The sequence below is a fragment of the Myodes glareolus genome, chromosome X (genome assembly GCF_982192425.1).
Source record: "Myodes glareolus chromosome X, mMyoGla1.1, whole genome shotgun sequence".
NCBI classification, from domain to species: Eukaryota; Metazoa; Chordata; class Mammalia; order Rodentia; family Cricetidae; genus Myodes; species Myodes glareolus.
The window spans coordinates 140,031,833-140,047,895 of record NC_142053.1 but is presented as its reverse complement, the minus strand read 5'-3'; the positions used below and the strand labels follow the sequence as shown (position 1 = coordinate 140,047,895).

The window sequence follows — 16,063 nt, the reverse complement described above, 5'->3', positions numbered from 1 at the left end:
CACACACCTTTAATCCCAATGCCTGGGAGGCAGAGACAGACAGATCTCTGAGTTCAAGGTGTGGTAGCACACACCTTTAATCCTAGCACTAGGGAAGCAGAGAGGCATGGATCTCTGTGAGTTCAAGGTGTGGTAGCAAACACCTTTGAGCCCAGTACTGGGGAGGCAGAGACAGAAGGATCTCTGTGAGTTCAAGGACAGCCTGGTCTACAGTGTTATTCCAGGACAAAGATATACAGAGAACCTGTGTCAAAAAGTAAAAGTAAAGATAAACGAAATAGAGGTTAAAAATAAAGCTGCATAAAGATGGAAAATACACAGAGAATCTTGATACTGTATGCTATTATGCTCTCTTTGAATTGTTTGAATGCTGAGGAAGGAACAACAGCTGCTAAAAGACTTTTGTTTATAAATGCTGCTGAACTAACCCAAGATAGATATTTTGAAAATACCTTGGCTTCAAAATTGAAGTCAAAAGGTATGTTACTTTGGAGAAGAGATTTTGCTTTTGTTTCCACAGAAAATGAGAGGCTCTGGATTTATTCAGAGTTAAGAAAAATCACCTTTGATCAAGGGAGACCTCCTGAGAAATTTCCGGTAGGAACAGATGGCTTGGATGTCTGAATTCTACATCCAGAACAGATTCAAGACTGCTGCCTGAGATGATCAAGACTCACAGGATACTCCAGTCAGGACTTGATTATAACTCTAAATTTTCTTTAGGTCCCCATAAGATCATCAGCGCCCCCAGCCAGCAGGAAGTAGCCTGAAATACTACGCCCACATTCCCAACAAATGGACTATGGGTATTTTCTTTTGTTTAAAAAAAAAGAGGGAAATGGTGTGGGAGAATTGTCTGTATTCTGTCAATCATATTTTAATAAAACACTGATTGGCCAGGCAGGCAGTATAGGCGGGAAAGCCAGACAGGAAGTAGGGGTGGAGCAAAGAGACTGGGAGTTTTCTGGGACACAGGAAGCTCTCTCGCCACTCCTGCGCAGACCACTGAAGAGGCAACATGTAACTTGCCCAGCTGAGAAAGGTATGGAGCCATGTGCTAACATAGATAATGATAATGGATTAATGTAAGTTACAAGGACTAATAAGGAGCCTGACCTGATGGGCCAATCAGTTTATAACCTTATGGAGTCCTATGTGTAATTTCTCTTTGGGATTTGCTGGCTGTTGGGGTACCGGGCGGGACGGAAACCCCAACAAGCCAGCCCTCATGCTACATACTTGCAGTATTTCTAGATTACTTCAGAATATATTCCAGGCTACTTATTTAAATATGGAGTATAAGGATCCTATCATTAGGCCTACTATATCAGGGTGTTGAACCAGGGAATCTATATTTTTAATAAGTAGCAGATCATCCCGATACTCACTAATAGTTGTCCATTATTATATTTTAGTACTTATTTAAAAAATCATCTTATGCATTATCTATGCTTATTGGCAAAGTTAATGACATTCTTTAAATGATAAAATGCCAAAATTGTAAAAATGCTTAATTTTGTTAACACAATCTGTTTTTAATTTATGTTCATTAAACTTCAAAAATAATAAAGCTGGATATTGTAGCACATATCTGTAATTCCAGCAGCTGAGAAGCTTGAGGAGTAGGAGGATCACAAATTTGAAACCAGCAAGACCCTCTCTGTCAAAACAAACAACCCAAAACACTAAGGGAAATGATCCATTCTGTTTTAGATGTTCATTTGCTATTCTTTCCTACCTTTCTTTTTTATGGGTAGGAAGGTACAGGTGTTTATAACCCAGGCTAGCTTCAAACTTGTGATCTTCCTACATCAATCACCTATGCACTAGGATTATAGCCCCATGCCTGCCTTCCTCAATTGTTTTTAGAGAATTATTCATTTAATAATGTGGTATTCCCCTCTATATGCTGTGAATATGTTTTATTACCATTGGTTAACAAAGAAGTTGTTTTGGCCTATGGCAGGGCAGACATGAGCTAGTTGGGCAAACTAAACTGAATGCAAGGACAAAGAATGCGGAGTGAGAGACACCATGTAGCTGATGAAGGAGAAGGATGCCGAACCTTACCAGTAGGTCATAGCCTCGTGGTGATACATAGGTTAATAGAAATGGGTTAATTTAAGATATAAGATCTAGTTAGGAATATGCCTAAACTATTGGCCAAACAGTCTTGTAATTAATATAGTTTCTGTGTGATTATTCAGGTCCGGGCAGCAAGGAAACGAACGAGCAGTTTCCATTTACAATTTTACTCTTCTTATATTCTTCATATACTTCTATGTCTGATTTCTCTTGCTTTCATTGCTCCTAGATAACACTGTATTATCATTAGCAAATGCATCATAAGGTAATATAATATGGGTAGCCTCGGATGATTTTTATAAATTATATATGCCTAAAGATATTCAGTCATTTATAGTATACATTGTTTTTAACCATACGTGTAGAAAGGTATGTATGTATAAACAGATTATGTTTAAACCCCGTTAGTGCCTAAAAGACAGAATTAAATTTATGTTACTATGCTCTTAGTTCAGATTCCTGTCATACCAACTACCACCCCATCAACCTCCATGTTAGTAAGAGATAGCCAGATCAATCCTACAATGCCACTGTACTGGATTCTCCTTTGAGAACTTATCAGGCATGCCCCTAGACCTGGAAGTTATATGTATGAGCAAACAATGACCTGGAAAGATGTGGTCTCAAGAATCCCACCTAGATACCTCAGTCATAAACCACTTGTGCATCCTCTGCTGAATGACAAGAACATGGCCCCCTGGCCTTTTGCCAGGCTCACCACTCTATTATACTGATTTATACACGTGGCTAACTTTTCAGATTATTCTCAGTGCACCCAAGAACACAGACTATGCTTTAAATGTGTTTGTATCTGCACTATTTAGACTGCCCTGTAACTACGTGAGTTCCAAAAAATGTTTGTTTTAAAAAAAGATACGAAGTAGAAAATGAGGTGCCTGCTTTTTATAGCCTAGCTTGTATCACATCTAGCTTTCCCAGAAAATGTTTGATCATTTTCAACACACACAAGTCCGTCTTCTTTCCTCCCTTCCATGCCCGCATTAAAAAACAACTTTTAGTAAAATGCTAACTCAGCCATGACTTTTTGTTCGTTTTTGTTTTTTTGGGTTTTTTGTTTGATTTTGTTTTTTGAGACAGGGGTTCTATAAAGACCAGATTGGCCTCAAACTCAGAGACCCTCCTGCCTCTGTCTTCCAAGTACTGGGATTAAAGGCTTCTGCCATCACTGCCCCGCTCCGCACTGACTTTTAGTATCAGTTCTACATACAAACTTTTTCCAGCATTACTGTCAAATTGATAAGAACTTACTATATGGAAGATGATGAAGGGAACAGAGAAAAATAGAAGACTCAGTCTCCTTGTGAATTTAAATTGTAAATCTCTAAATCATTTTACATGATAGCATTTCTCACACTAATCTTTTCAGATGCTATATGAAAATGGGCTCTAGAGTCATAAATCTGGGAAATCTTGGCTTATAGTAAAGCAATCTTTTTTATTGCCTGACTCTGTAGGACTTTTAATTTGCTAATGGGAATCTTGACTCTCTAATACAAATTTAGAATATGGAGTATTTCCAAAATGTATCTGACTACCAAACTTGTACAGTGCGTGTTTTTAGATTGATGTCATTTAGAAAGTACATACTCTGAAAATATTTCCGTAGATTTTTTTTTCACATTCTTGCTTGTACTGGCAGAAGACTGAGACAACATGAGAGAACTTTCTACCTGCAACCAATGAGAAGATCTTCTCACTTGTAACCCTTCTGTATAAAAGGGTACATCATCCCATTACACAGGTGAAATAAACTGAAACGACTTGCATATCTGGTTAAAAATAAAAGGGTATCATGGGCTCTGTGCAGAATCTCTGCCATAGGCACTTCTCCCTTTGTCACAAGACAACAAAATAAGAAAATATGTCATAAAATATCAAAAAGATCAAGGCAGAATAGAGTTTGATAGCTAGACTGTTAGCTGAGTATGTCCATGTTGCATTTTCCAGCGATGGGACAGATGCAGGTCTGCCCCTGTACTGGAAGAAATTACTTAACTAGATTGCTCTAGGATCTGCAGCCACCAATCCTCCTAGAATTTGGACATCAAAGAAGTATTTTTTTAAAAAAAATAGTCACAAGTACTAAAGATTATTCCAGTAGTAGATGCACAAACAATTAATTAGCAACTGTTCTAATTTCTGTGCTCCCGGATCTCCTTTTATCACATTGCCCAGTAAGTAATTGCCAAATTGATTCCCTCCTATTATCTCCTAAGTCTGATTTTATGAGACATTTACCTCCTGGATAACTATGGAAACTAGGCCACAGAGTACTTTGACAAACACATAAAATTAAATCTCAGCTTGCAATTCACATGTGTATCATGTGAGTCTGAAAAATTACAGGAAAGGTATGGGAATGAAATAAAATGGAAGAGTTTAGTAATCATTCCCTTTGTTTGAAAGTGTTAACATGAGAACAATCTTCTAGAATGAAAAATACTTACACAAAGCTGTACATTATACTGAGTTGGAGTTAATATTTGAGAATATTTGTATGGTTCCATTGAGAATTTTCTTCTGATTACATGAAACCCAAATACAACTCAAAAAGTAAAAGGAAGTCCTGTAGAAATAGTATTGGATAGCTCAATTATTAGTTATTGACATTATTATTATTATTTGTATGTTTTTAACTTGAAATTATATTTGGGAACGATAGTTATTGATGAGGCTCTCACAACTGCCATTTTATGTCATTTCTATAAGACCTTGAACCAAAGACATTCTTAAAACTTTTTTCTCATCTTAGTAGAAACAGTCACTAAAATGCTAAGATCCATCAAGTTTTCAAAAGGTTTCTTTAAATTTGACCTAGAGGTGAAAAGGTTTTGAGTCTATATCTGAGAAAGAGAACTACACGGCAGCACCAATCTTGCCAGGTGGCAGAGTATTGAGTAATGGCAGAAACACTTTCTGGTTAGACCAACATGGGACAACTGAATTTCACTTCTTCAGGAAGTGCCCAGAATGGAATGAGAATGGGATTCATAAGACACTGGAGTGTTTTTCAGGTTTCAATTAATATAATGCAACTCTGGAAAAGTTTGAAAAATTAGGACCAAATATTAAGCATTTTGAATGCAGTTTGTATATGTTTGGTAATGAGAAGGTAGGGGTTATAGAGATGGAAACACAAAGGAAGCAAAAAAAGAAGACTTCCTGCCTTCTTTAAAAAATATTTAATGAGTTCTTACGAACTGTGAACATTCTTTGATCATATTTAGTTAACTCTTCTCAGATCCATCTCCCTTAACTACCTATCCAACTTTTGTGCATTGAAAAACATCAAGACTAATTTGTGCTGCTCAAATATTCTTGGATGTGTAACCTTCCATTGGAGCATGGTTGAGTTATCAAGAGCTAACACAGAACGTTGGACATGAAGTAACATGCCTAGTTAATGAACTATTAACACTTGATAGGTTGTAAAGGGAAGAGAAGTTAGTTTTCTCTAAGAAAGAGGATATTTTCATCTTGGATGATATCATAAAGACTAGCATAATTTCTCTGGAGAAAGCTGTTTATTTAATGTTTCATTCCACTCAGAAAGTTATTTTGACTATTAACACAAATACCAAAGCTACAAATGAAAAGGTGATTGCAGATCTACAACCTGATGCAAACAAAATCATTCATATCTCACCACTCCAAGACAGCAAGACAATCCTAGTACTTTTTAATGAATGGTTAGAGAAAATTCCTACACTGAATTATCACTAATAAAACATAAGAGAATAACCAGGAATGGTGGTGAATCTCTATAATCTCAATACTTTGAAGGTTGAGGCAAGATAGTGAGAACTTGTCTCAAAACAAACAAACCAGAGTAGAAAGGAAAGAAAAAAAGGAAGAAGAAAGAAGGATGCAAAGATCAAAAGGGCTCTGTGTGAAAAGAGATAGCACCAGTCCCTGTGTTTCACTGCTAGTACCATGAGAAGGAATTTCTATGCACAGTTAGTGGCAATGGTTGTACAACAGTGTGAATGCACATAATGACAATGAGATATACACCTAAAATGGTGAGTAATAAAAGAAAAAAATTTACTGACCTCTCTTAACTATGTTATGGGCTTACACTTTGAGTAGAATACGTCTATTGTAGAAACCACATCTGAGTGGTATTTTGGAATATATAGAACATAGAAAGGAGCTTCTGAGAAGAAATGGATAGTGGCATTTGCTTTCAGGAAAACCCAGTGTCAAAAGCTTTAAGCTTATAATTCTTTCATTTAGATCTCTGGTGATCCACAAGCAGCAAATTAAATCTTTTGAAAAAAATCTCTCAATCTCTCTCTCTCTCTCTCTCTCTCTCTCTCTCTCTCTGTGTGTGTGTGTGTGTGTGTGTGTAAGTTACTCAGAACTAAGAACTATTTATAAGCTACCTGCATAGACATTTATAATGTATATTTGATAAATCAAACTAAAGATATTTAAATATTTTAGCCGCTGTTTAAAAAAAAAATCTACCCATCAGGTCTAGTGGCACACGCCTTTAATTCTGTGTGTTTGAGAGGCAGAGGCAGATAGATCTCTGAGTTTAAGGCCAGTCTGGTCTACAGAGTGAATTCCAGGACAGCGAGACCTACACAGAGAAACCCTGTCTCAAAAAACTAAAACAAATAAACAAAAATTCTACTTGTAAATGAGAAATTCAAATGAGATAAAACATCTATAAGCACACTGATGTAAAAGGCAATAATAGTATCATGAACTCAGAAAGGATGCAGTTAGCAAATTAAAAGGGATAGCAACATCCCTTTGGTTTTTCCAGTTTCTGAAAGGGGTTTAAAGTAAAAATACAACTTCTTGAGAAAAAAGAACCATATTTTATAAATTAGTATAGAAAAGATGCTAAAATAATCTCAAAATTAAATACCCCTATTCAAAAGAAACACATTTAAACCAAGAGTCAAAAACAAGGTCATATTAGTAAGCATTGAGACAAAGTAACACAAAGGCAGACCTTTTGTCTTCTACAGGATTCTTTGGCTGAAACCAAGTTCATCTCTTAGCAACAACAACAACAACATATACTTAGTATTCTAAGACACACACATTCTGAAACATTTTTGAGCTTAGAAACCTGGAGTAAATAGTCATAGACAGAATAGAAAATCTAGTACTAGGGAACATACCAAGTTATTACTAAGTTTCTTAAGTTTTAAATAAAGCTTTATCACACTACTCACTAAAAATAGATACTTAGTGGATATTTCTGACTCCAACTTTACTTATAGAGGATGTAAAATATAGGGAGAAAGTGAGAATGCATAAATATCTCAATTTCTATTTCAAAGCAGGTCCTGAAAATGCCTGTTCAGGTTCTGATTGGGTTTTCCCTCTCCACATCCTTCACCAAACACTATAAAACCTAATAAAATGTTTCTATTACTCAATGGAACTCATTCATAAAACAAATATAATGATGGATCATCTTATTTATGAACATGAGATATTAATCACTCCAATAAGCACTTAGGATCTAATGCATCCTTTACCATCTAAAGAGGAAAAACACAGAGAGTGTCTTAAACATATTTAGATATTTAACTGATGCTATTTAAAGTCTACACTTTGGGTTAAAAATGACAAGATTAATTTATATTAATTTCACAGATCATATATGCTCATTCCGACAAAGACACAACAAATTTATACCATTTAACGAGGCAATGTGACTCATGCTTGTAATTACAGCAATCAGAAGACCTTGCCATAAGAATCACTGTGAATTTGGAGCAGAACTGACTACACAAGCAATATCTTGTCTCAATAAGAATAAGAAAAAGGAGAATGTGAATAAGAAGCAGAAGCAGAGAATAAGAAGAGAAGGAGGAATAAGAGGACATCAAACTTTGTGTACTGGATAGTTTTATCACAATTTGAAACAAGCTAGAGTCATTGAAGAAGGGAGCCTCACTGAGAAAATGCAAACTGTCTCCCTAAGATTGGGCTGTAGGCAAGCCTGTAGGATATTTTCTTAATTAGTGAATGATGTGAGAGGGACCATTAAGGTGGTGCCACTTCTGGGCTAGTGGTCCTGGGTTCTAAAAGAAAGGTAAAGTATGCCTTGGGAAGCAAGCTAATAAGCAGCACCCCTCCAAAGTCTCTCCATTAACTCCTGACTCCAAGTTCCTGTCCTATGTGAGTTCCTGCTCTCACTTGCTTTTGACAATAAACTGTAATGTGGGACTACGAGCAAAATAAACCCTTTCCTCTTCAAGCTGTTTTTGGTCATGGCATTTCATCAAAGCAATAGTAACTCTAAGACACTTCATAACACTCATAAGACATGTTCACTGTAATCATTTTCTGTTATCATGCCAAAGCATTTTCTTAGACAAAACAATTCAGGGCTTTTGTAAGACAATATAGAGAGTTATAGAGGCAATTTGTGCTATTTACTATGGTGACTTGAAGGCAAATGGCCCCCATGAACTCACAGAGAGTGGTATTGTTGGAGGTGTGACCTTACTGGAATAGATGTGGCTTTACTAGACCAAGTGTGCACTGGCAGGGGTGGGGATGTGAGGGGTTGTGGGATGAAGGGTGAGGGTGGGCTTTGAGGTTTCAGAAACTAAAGCCAGGCCTAGTGGCTTACTATCTGTTCCTGCTGCCTGTGGATCCAGATGTAGAACTCTTCAGCTACTTCTCCAGCACTTTTTCTGCCTGCCTGCCACCATGCTTCCCACCATGATGATAATGGACTAAACCTCTGAACCTGTAAGCCAGCCCCAATTATGTTTTCCTTTATAAGAGCTGGTATGGTCATGGCGTCTCTTTACTGCAATAGAAACACTAACTGAGACATGAACAATGAGAGCTGAGAGATTCTTTAGTAACTAGTTATTTTTCAATAAAACATTAATTAACAATCTTATCTAGAACAGTGAATTCAATATCTTCCTATTTTTGCTTACTATAAGAATCTCCATTTATAGTTTCCTCATCATATTGAGAACATTTACTACACTTAGTATTATAACATTGCTATTTTAGGCTTCTGGACCAAATGACTGAGCAAAATCCCACAAGCCTCATACATGGGGACACAGAAACAAACATTAGATGATGCTTAGAAAAGAAGCATCCAAAGAACTAGAACAAATACAAATTGTAAAGCTGCTTCCTGGAGTCCACCTCCCCCCATGCCCCCGCTCCCCAACACAGCACAGAAGAAGTAGAAAGAGCTTGATTTGCATTCCTTCTCAGTGGCCCTTATTTACTTGGCAGGTTAATTGGCCTCTGAAACTCAGGCCTTTTGGGTAATATGAGCTACAGTCCCTATATAAGAGCCTGCAGGAGAGTAAGAGTTGAGTGAAATAACAGAAATAAAACTTTGAAATCAGGCCTGGAACACAGTAAGGGCTCCATAGAGGAATACAGTAAGGGCTCCACTCTTATCATTACTACCATGCTGACCTTGAATAATCAAGTACATGGCAGAGATAAATTGTTTTCATTTTTTGAAGGGGGTTATTAACACAAAGTCTCATGTAATTGAAGTTTGTCTTGAACCCCTGAACCTCCTGCTTCCACTTTCCAAGTACTGGGATTATAGGTATGTATCATCAAGCATGGCTGTATGGGAGAGATTCAAATACACCATTTGTTGTCCAAAATGCAAGTGATGCATGAGTCTATCACCAAAGTTTCCATAGACTACATATTTAATAATTATGACCTAATAGAGCTATTGTGTTGAGGTGCATGACCATGAGACAGCAACAAGTCAGAGATTAATAACTACTTTGTTGTTGTTGTTGTTTGAGACAAGGTAGTATATAGACTAAACTGGCTTTGAATTTACCATCTGATGTGGGACGCCCTTCTGTATGTTATGAATATGTTTTACTACCATTGGTTAATAAAGAAAACTACTTTGGCCCATGGCAGGGATGGATATGGAAGATAGATAGATAGATAGATAGATAGATAGATAGATAGATAGATAGATAGATAGATAGATAGATAGAGATAGAGATGCAGGAAATCCAAGCACAGAGAGTGAAAAAGAGGGACAAAGAAGGTGGAGTCTGAGAGAAGCCAGCAGCCACCATGGAAGCAAGATGTGAGGTAACAAGTCACAATCTTCATAAAATGTAAACTAATAGAAATGGGTTAATTTAAACACAGCGCTAGCCAGAAATAAGCCTGAGCCATCGTCCAAACAGTTTGTAATTAATATTTAAGCCTCAGAGTGGCTTTTCAGGAACTGGTAAGCGAGAGAGAAATCTCCAGCTACAACCATCCTCCTGTCTTAGTCTCACAAGTGTACCCACACATTAAGCTAATAACTATATAATGAAAGCAACCTCAGAGTATCAATGTCAAGGCTACAAGGTACCTTTCTTTCAGTAGCTCTTATGTAACAGCTCAGTGACATTTATGCTGTGGTAAAAGAAAAATATAATAGGGGTTGAGTATGTCCTATCTCCAGAAAAATAAAGGTGTGCCTTTTCTTAGAAACAGAAATATCAAAGATCTTATTTACCTGCTAGAAAAGGACTCAGTAACAATATAGGCAATCCTAGCACCACTTTTAAAAAAATTCTCTTTCTTTAGCTTAGACACCTGATATATCATGAGCATTTCCTTAAGACTTATCATGAGCTCATCTTCTGTTAAATCTTGAAGTAGGGTTCTCTCGAAATATAATATTATTACATCAGCATTTCTAAAAGTTATGATTCCCTGTGAAATCCAGAAAATTCCATGGGTATTGGAAAGATCAACACTTAATTGAATATACTAAATTCAAAAGGTCATGTCAAGAAGGTTGAGCAGCATACCAGAATCTTATAACTTGCAGGCAACATCCAGATTCTTAAACACCAGTTTTTCATTTTAATCTTACTTTGTTTCAACTAAGAATACTGGGATGAAGAGTTGATAAGATGGTTTAGTGGGTGGAAGGGCTTGCCATCAAGTCTGATGACCTGAGTTCAATCCCTGATACATTCATAGTGGAAGAAGATACAGGTTGTTCTCTGATCTCCAAACCTGTATCATAGTATGTGCACATATACATGAACACACACATGTATGTATATACACTAAACATGATTTTAAAAAGAATAATGATGGTGTCCAGGGAGATGGCTCACAGTCAGAACAGTACTTATTATGCAAGGAGGAACTTGAGTGCAGTATTATACACCTGTAATCTCAGCATGAGGAGGGCACCAACAGGCAGGTACCTGGGTCTTGCTGACCAGTCAGTCTAGCTGAATCAGTAAGCTTCAGATTCTTGTGAGAGACTTTGTCTCAAATATAAGGTAGAAAATGTCTACATATGTGCACAGACACACATAGGCACTCATACACACACACACACACACACACACACACACACAAAGAGAGAGACAGAGACAGAGACAGAGACAGAGAGAAGAGAGAGAGACTGAATCTAGGACATATTTTCAGGGATAAGTAGACTGTTACTAGTTTCATAGCTTTTTCAAGTCACTCTATCTCACTGAACCTTAGTCTTCTCATCTGCAGAATGAGGAAAATCATGACAGCCTAGGGAACAGATAAAAGAATATAATGAGATAATACATAAAAGGGACTCAGTTCTTTTATTGTTACCCTCTAGGAACAATAAAATTCTTTCAGCACCTGACTCATTGAAAAAATGAATAACATACATGAGTCTACTCAACTGGTTTCCTACGCTTCCCAGTTGAAGTGCAGAGTAGGTTGCTATGACTATTTAAATAGTTGAACACAAAGGATTTGGTTTCCTTCTTCACATCAAAGTTTCTGTAAATGGGAACTGCTATTATTTTTACTGTTATTATTACCCATTAGGCTGGGAAAATGATATGCTTTATACAAAAGAGAAAATAGGAAATTGTTTTCACTGTGCCCTAATGAAGCCAACATTTCAAAATAGTTTGTATAATTTTTTACGGTGTTTGAGATTGAATCAAAGGCCTCCTACATACTATGCAAATTCTCTGTCCCAAGATATATCTTTAGTTGTCAGCACTTTGTAAAATCTCTTAATACTTTTTTAATCTTCTCTTAACCTCTGAGTTCTCAATATTTCTAAAGGCTACTTGTTCGTCTTCTCACCTATTATTGTCACACAATCCTAAGCATCTGAAACTACATGTTTATCAAATTTGTTAAAATTCCTGACCTCCTGGTTGTCTATTACTTTGCATAGATCACAAGTGTCCTTAATTCCTAGAAAACTCCCAATGCTTTAGCCTCCAGACCCAACATGATTATATACAGTCAGGGGAATATGTGTCTTTTGCAAAGAGGTGTGGTGACTGGTATGGAAATCATGTCATTTGGTATGAGTAAATGTCCCTTTCCCTCATAGTTTCAGGAACTGTCCTACAATAGCAGATTGTAAAGTTAATTTCTCAAGCATTTTTCTAGGTTCTAGTCACTACATGTTTGGCTCCAGTGAGAAACAATAACAGTGGAAAAGGCTATTGTTTCTTAGGTGGATCTGAGGAGCTGAGTTTAAACAATCTCTTCTTTAAACACTAGGAAATGCACAATAAATCTACATTTTCCAAGAGGAAATGCCAGGTACAAAGCAAATGAACAAAGTATTCAAAGACATGCTGGGTAACAATGCAGAAAAAGAACCAGTTCAAAAGCTAAAATGGCTTCAAATTGTTCTGTTCTTTGGGCCTTTAGAACTAGCTCCTAGGTGAATCAGGAGTTGCTTGGAACTACGAAAAAATACACAGGTATGTGTGTGTCTGTTTGTTCAAGTAAATCTACCTCCTGTGTCATGCAAATGAATTAGGAAAGGAAGTATGGTACAGCCTAGGAAGGCTATGGTAGGTATCATAGTTACTTTTCTATTGCTATGACAAAACACCACAACCGAGACAGCTTATAAAAGAATGAATTTAGTTGCTCTTACCACTTCAGAGGGTGGTAATACATAATGGTGGATCAACGCCTAGTGGCAAGAACAGCTGGAAGCTCACATATTGATTAAAAATATGAGACAGAAAGAGAACACAGCAGGAATGGCACAGTTTTTAGAAACCTGAAGGTCAATCCCCAGTAACATACCTTCTTCAACAAGGTCATACCTCCTAATCCTTCTCAAACAATTTCACCAAGTGGGGACCAAGTATTCAAAGACATGAGCCTATAAGGACCATACGTACACTCTAAGTGGGGCTTAATAGGTCATCCTAGTAGGATCATGGCAGAAACAGTGCTTAAAGCTATGTGGACTATGAAGGCCCAGCTCAAGAGGCTTTAGAGAACAACATGAACCAGGCTAGAAACCATTCTTGTGATATTTTGGTAAAGAATGGAACAGCTTTTTGCTCTTGTCCTAAGAATTTGTTTGAGACTAAATTAAAATGCAATGGACTAATTTCTTTGGCAAAGGAGATTTTAATGCAGCATATTGACTTTGCTGCTTGGTTATCATTAACTATTCTTAGGTAAGTCTACTGTGAAAGAGAGCAACTGGGGCAAAAACATAGCTTGAAATTTAATGTTGGAGCCAAGGCTTTTGCAGAAAGAGATGAGCAAGGCCTGACTGTATTGGGATAAAGGAAGGGTTGCCCTCATTATAAGACCCCATCAAACTAAGATTCCAACTTGTGAAAATAAAAGGCCTATGGAATTTTCTGCTCCTAAAAATCAACACCAAATCAAAGTTTCTACAAATGTGACTCAAGGATGTTGGGTTCACCCCAAGTTGGCATTCAAGCTTTGCAGTGTTGTCCACATGGTTCCGGTTTTGGAATCATGAAGGGTACAATGAGTAAAAGGTTGAGAAATCTTCCTCCATGGTAAAGGGGAGTTGCTGAGGCCAAGACTGGAGCAGGAGAGTCTCTACAAGGAAGACCTGAGAAGACTTGTAATGATGGAAAAGTAAAACTCAGATTTTGTTGGAAACTCCAAGATGTTAGAAGTTCCAGAGCCATGGGATATCTTTAAAGAAGAGCTGCATGCATGGAGTGAAACTACCTTGAGAGAGATAGAGAGAGCTTATCTTTGCAGGTATCAAGGCTGGGAAGATGGAACTATCTAAGCTCTTTGACATCAGACATGAAACTACAGGCAGTTTGCCCTGTCAGGTTTCAATCTTTCTTTGGTCCAGTATTTCTTTGTTTTGCCCTGATTCATCCCTTTTTGAATGGTAAAATATATTATTTGGCATTCTATTTTGGTAGTATGCAATTTGCTTTTTGATTTTACAGGTGGTGACAATTAAAAGATTGCTTATAGCCTCAGAAATTACTTTGGAGAATGGTTCCATAAGCTCCTATGTTTGGTACTCAGTTGGTAGAACTATTTGGGAGGTATGGCTTTGTTGGAGGACATGTGTCACTTGTGAAGAGTTTTGAGATTTCAAGACTTGTGTCATTCTCAGTATGCTCACTCCTCTTCCCTATCTCTTCCTTCTGCTTGCAGATTCAGATGTAACCTCTCAGCTGTTCCTGCCACCGTTTCTTTGTTCCTCTATCAAAAATACTCTAACTCCCTGAAACCATAAGCCCAATTAAATGCTTTCTTTCATAATTGACCTTGCTCATGGTGTTTTGTTATAGCAACACAAAAGTAACTAAGATAGGATCCAAAACTTGAGACTTTAAAAACTGTTACAAGAAAAAGTAGAGAAACACTTTAAGTTTAGGCATATTTCTAAATAAGGATTCCAGTTATAAAGAAAGTAATGTCAACACTGAAAAATGAAACCTCATGGAATTAAAAAACTTCTGCTAGGTCTGCATAGATCCAAGGCAGATAGTGCAGTGCTGAGAGGGGACAGTGGACACAAGCTCCCATCCCTAACTAAGAAGCTACTTCTAATCAGCAACCACTTGCAAAGGAAAAATTAGTTTGCTCCAATGGACTCTCACTGGGTCTATAAACCACACTTAAGGGTAAGCTCCATGTCCTGCAATGGTATTTGTAGATTTTTCTTTGTCTCATGCTGTTTTGGGGGGCATTTGTCTTACTGGTCTTTTGCTTGTATATTACAGTTTCTGATTTTTATGTTGTTATGATTTCTGTATGTGTATTTCTTATGCTTTTTCTTTTGTTTTTTTTTTAATTCTGGTTTGTTTTATTTATTTGTTTTCTAGAGAGAGAAAGAGAGAGAGAGAGAGACAGATCGTGTGCAGTTGGATGGAAGTGGAGGTTATGAGAGCTAGGAGGAAATAAGGGAGGAGAAACCATAATCAAAATATCCTGAACATGAAAAAAAATATTTTCAGTGGAAGAAAAGATTCTGCCTATCTGACAAACAGAGAATATCTGGAATTTATTTTAAAAATGCAAAAATCTAAACAATAACAAATCAAAAAATTCAGTCAATAAATTGAGTAATGATATGTACAGATAAGTTTTCAAAAGATGAAAAACAATCACCATTAGAGATGAAAACTACATTGAGATTTCATGTTACTATATTGAGAATGGTCACCATTAAAAAAAAAACAAATAACAACAAATCATGAGAAGGATATGGGCAAAAAGAAACACCTACACACCACTCTGGTAAAAATGTAGACTATTCTAGTTGCTATGGAAATCAGTATGGGGGTCTCTGAAAAAAACTAATATTAGATCTACCATATGGCCCAAATCTACCGTTCCTAGGTATTTACCCAAAGGACTCCTTATCAAAATATCACAGAGCTACTTACACTAAATATTCATTGCAGCATTATTCATAATAGCTAAATTATGGAACCAACCTAGGTGTCATAGGAATTTATATAGAAAATGTAGATATAAATGATGGAATTTTTCAGTTATACAAAACAATAAAATTATGCTAGAAATTTTATGCATCTGAAGCTAATTATATTAAACAAATTAAGACAATCTCAGAAAGAGAAATATTATATTTTATCTTATTTATAGTTCCTAGATTTTTATACAGATACAAAAAATTATGAAAGTAGAAGCAAAACTACCTAGGAATAAAGGAAGCTAATTGGGAGAGGGA

At 36.7% G+C, this 16,063-nt stretch overlaps 1 protein-coding gene across 1 annotated transcript in view; it reads right to left on the bottom strand.

Annotated features, from left to right (window-relative positions):
* The window catches only part of LOC125417829 (amine oxidase [flavin-containing] A), a 72,592-nt gene that overhangs the window by 32,758 nt on the left and 23,771 nt on the right, over nucleotides 1-16,063 (bottom strand). The gene's annotated exons all lie outside the window — the stretch shown is intronic.